General features: G+C 50.7%; 1 long non-coding RNA gene across 1 annotated transcript; it reads right to left on the minus strand.

Annotated features, from left to right (window-relative positions):
• Positions 1-2023, minus strand: LOC147651108 (uncharacterized). The gene is made up of 3 exons (XR_015275100.1): positions 1150-2023; positions 781-834; positions 1-451 (listed from the first exon to the last, which is right to left on the minus strand). It is a non-coding gene; the product is annotated as an uncharacterized LOC147651108 (long non-coding RNA).
• Positions 2024-4173: the final 2150 nt, after the last annotated feature.

A 4173-nucleotide genomic window follows, 5' to 3' on the forward strand; every position in this document is an offset into this window, starting at 1 on the left:
TTTTCTTTGTTTGTTTTGTGGTGTCAGAGTACTGGTTTTGTTCTTTGGTTTAGTTTTTTCCCACTTAACAGTCGGAATCAGCTTGTGATTTGTATTGTAAAGTTCTGAAGCACAGGTGTTGCACATAAAGGTTGGTTTTGTTTTTAAAGTCATCTTAGACACAGATCTGCAAGCCCCTGTGACCTTGAGGACTGTGTGCTCTCAGACAGCAAATTGTGCATGAATAGGAAACTCGTAGTTCCTGTCTCCATTACACACAGCAAAATGTAAAGGGCTTGGAACAGGACCAATTCTAGCCTTTATTCTGCTGCCATGCCATAAAACGGTGTCGGATTCATCAGTGAACTCTCTTCTTCCAGGATGGGCTGTGCAAGGATGATCCCTTAGCTCCTGTGTGGATGTGCTGTGCAGCAGGCCAGACGCACGATTGTCATCCATAGCCAGCCTCTGTCTGCAAAGAGAACAGGGAGCTGCAGCTCGGAGGGGCTCAGGGGTTAGTGAGCAATCACACCAAATCCCTAATTTATATCAGTTACTTTACAGGAGTGTTTGTTGCTGGGATAATTTTAAATTCCAGCCCAGAGCTGGAAAAAAAGAACCCTGGCAGTTCGCATAAGCTAGGAAGGGAAGAGATTCTTTTCAACAGGTTCCAGCTCTGCTCCTTGTTTGAATTAAAAGCAGAGCCAAACTCTTCTGTTGGTCACATCAAGCCAACATAAGTTTGAACGGTCTGTGAAAGACAGAAGAATGTAAAAAATTATTTCATTTTATAGTACTTACAGTCTTGTAATTCTGCCATGGGCTAATTCTGCCGTAATTCTCTGTATCAAATAACTGGAAAAAGAAGTGGAGAAGAAGATTTTTAAAAAAAAGTTTAAAAAAAGTGACTTAATTTCCTCCATGTTCTAAGTGCATATTATATTATTGGCTTTTCGCAAATATTAAAATAAAAGTTATATGTGTAAGGTTAGAAAACTTTGTGCATTAATATAGGTTCTTTTATTTCTGTTATTGATGAAACTTAGAAATAGTGGTACAATACATATAGATGTTAGGCTATAACATGATATTTAAGCACAAACTTCTTTTGTTTATATAACCCAGAGACTGAAAAGATAGTCAGAGACCCCCCTGCATTCTTAAGATTACCTTGTCCAGATGAAGACAGCAGTCCTCCAAACCCTCCAAGAGAGGAATTTATTGCACCCCTTATAGGAGAAGGTAAAACCCAGTGGCACCAAGAGATTGATCTCTTGAGAAGAGGGGAAGTTAAAAACTAAACAAAAGAACACCTAAAAGTTAAGAAGAATGTCTGAATTCTGTATGAGAATTTATGACTATGTAGTAGGGTTCTGCTTTTAAGGGACAATCTTTTGTTAACGAAGTGTGCTCTCTTAGCTGAACGAAGAGACACCCGGCCACATCTGTATATTTTACTTTATCTCCTACTTGTCTTTCTATTAGACTTTTAAATTCTATTTAAAAAAAAAATGTGTACCTCATTTTTCACAAAACACAAAGCTATGTAGTAAAAATATAGTAATTTACACTTTTCAAAGCCCTTTGACACTGGAGCCCTGCAGCCTAGTCACGGGCACCGTCTCCATCTACTGAAGATGTGCAAGCAGTGCCGGTCTGTCGGCACGTCCCAGCCGTGGCTCCTGCCGGCGGCCCCGGGGTAGGAGCGGCCCCGGCGCTGCCATGGCGGGCTTTCCCTCAGGTGTGGGCACCTCCAGCCCGGCCCGGCCGGGAGGCCCTGGCAGTGCCACGCCGCACGGCAGCTCTGGCACTGCAGCCTCGGCCAGCCTCGGCCAGTAGCGAGATCTGCGGGCCGGGGCCCAGCAGCGGCCGCACGCTTCTCCCAGAGCCCGAGCAAGAGCCGCACGGCTCCCGAGCGCGGGCCGGGAACGCTCTGAGGGAGCAGCGCCAGCCCGGCTCTGGGCACCAACCGCCCCGGCCCTCGCGCCCGCTCTCCCCTTCCCGCCCTCCAGCCCCCGCCGCGCGGCGCCCGCGCTGTCATGGCGGCTCTGGCCCAGCAGGGAGCGCCCTGAGCCCCGGAATGGCGCCGCCAGCGGTCTGGCTCTCAGGAAGGGGCGGGCGCGGAGCTGTTGCAAACTGCGGCCTAGGTCACATTTCCTGAAGAAAGGATGGCCTTTCGTGCTTGAGCTTTACACACTTTCAAGCCTGATCCACAAGAAGAGACATCTCACCTGTGACACACACAGCAGCCTGCGAGCTCCAAGTGATGTCCAGGTGTTAGGAAAGCAAAGGGCTTGTTGCTACAATTGTCTTTTTAAGGCTCAGTTTCACGGATCTCAGCCCCAGAGGGAGGCTGAGAAAGCTTGAGAAGAAGGATGCCCACTGCCAGGGGACACAAAGGATGCAGGATTTAGGGGCCATAAAGACATCTGGTAGAACTGCCAAGATAAGGAAAACTTGGATAAAGTCAACTCAGCAAATAGGCTGAACTCAGCTCCAGCTGGGTAAAAAAAGAGTGTGATGTTTGCAGGCAACAGGGCTTTGGCACCAACATCATCCTGGGCCTGACCATGGGATGGTCCCGGTCACCAGAACACAGGTAAAGACGGCGCAGTGCGAGCGCTGGGCATTGTGCTTCAAGAACCCAGCTGAGAAAGCTGGCCAGACTGTGCTGGATTCTGGTGTGGAATCTCCCCCTTCTCTCCTCCTTCTCAAAATATATTGTAAGGCTGACTAAAAAAACCTAGTTAGAGCCATGCTGACTGCTTTATTCTGAAACCTCGCAGTCGACTTACACATTTAGTACCTTACAGAGCAGGTTGGAGGCCCTGGAAGTGGAGGCTCAGACAAGCGATGAAGTGGACAAAAGTCCTTCTGGAATAGAGGGGGCATCTAGGGCAAGACACTGTGCATAATGATCACACTCTGTCCCGAAGAAAGACAGGGTCCTTGCAGGCCTTCCAGAAAGCGTCTCAGGGGAAGCTTTTGGTCTCCCCTGCCCCGTTTCCTAGACTTGAGCCGAATCCTTCCCTCAGAGAAAGACAGGAAGCTCAGGTGTGTTAGGAGATAACTGTGAGCATTGGCACAGGTGAATGGTCAGGAATCCAGAGGCTTTTGCAACCCTCCTCCATGGAGAATCCCTTGTTGTGTATTTTTGATAAACCGGAGCTTAAATGGCAAGTCAGCGATTGGAGAAATACACCACTGAGACTAAAAAAAGCTGTAAAGTGCCTTGTTTGGAGGAGGGTGTGGGGAATTTGCAGGACATGCCCAGAGCCATGAGAGTGCTACTCCCTGGTCAGCCCTGCGTGAGCCCTGCTCCTGTCTGCCTTCTGCTCCCGTCGTTGTGTTGAGGAACACCGCCATCTCCTCTGGATGTTCCTGCGCTGATTCTGGGAAGGGAGAGGCAGGTGAGCCTGCAGCACAGGCCCAGAGCCCCGAGGTGTGGGGCCCCTCTGGTCCCTGGGCAGCTGCTTCCCTGCCTTACCTTCTCCTCCCGTTGCCAGGTCGCACTGACACACGGCCTGAGCCCAGCCTTCCCTTTTGGGGCCAAGGGAAATCTCTGCTCCTGGCCCCGGCACTGGGCGCTTTCTCAGCTGGTCAGGGAAGGTGATGCTCCACGAGAGAGGCATGAGCATTGCAGGCAAGCCTACATCACTGCAGTCTTGCCAAAGGGCACCAAGAAGAAGCCAAGAAACTGCAGGCCCATCAGCCTCTCCTCCATCTCCCGACAGGTGACAGAACACCTCCTCCTGGATGTTGTCTCCAAAGCTCGGGAATAACAGGAAGGGAAAACCATGCTTGAGGAATCTCATAGCCACCTGTGCTGCAGTGACTGGCTGGGTTTGTGTGGGGAGAACAGTGGCTGAGTTGTCAGTCGGAACTTCAGCGAGGCTTTGTCCCTGCCTCCCATCACATGCTCCTGAGGCAGCTGAGGGAGAGTGGGGTAGAGAAGTGGACAGTGGAGCTCCAAACTCAGAGGGGTTGTGACCTCAGGGGGCCGTGCTGGGGCCAGCCTTGTTTGCCTTATTCCCCAGTGACCTGGCAGAAGGGACGGAGCGCTCCCTCAGCACGTTTGCTGATAGCACAGAAGCGGGAGCAGGGGCTGATGCACCACAAGGCTGTGCTGCTCTCCAGAGTGACCTGGATGGGCTTGACAGCCAAGCAGAGAGGGACCTAATGAAGTTGCTCAGG

This window comes from Cyanistes caeruleus, chromosome 11, assembly GCF_971803275.1.
Source record: "Cyanistes caeruleus chromosome 11, bCyaCae1.hap1.1, whole genome shotgun sequence".
NCBI classification, from domain to species: Eukaryota; Metazoa; Chordata; class Aves; order Passeriformes; family Paridae; genus Cyanistes; species Cyanistes caeruleus.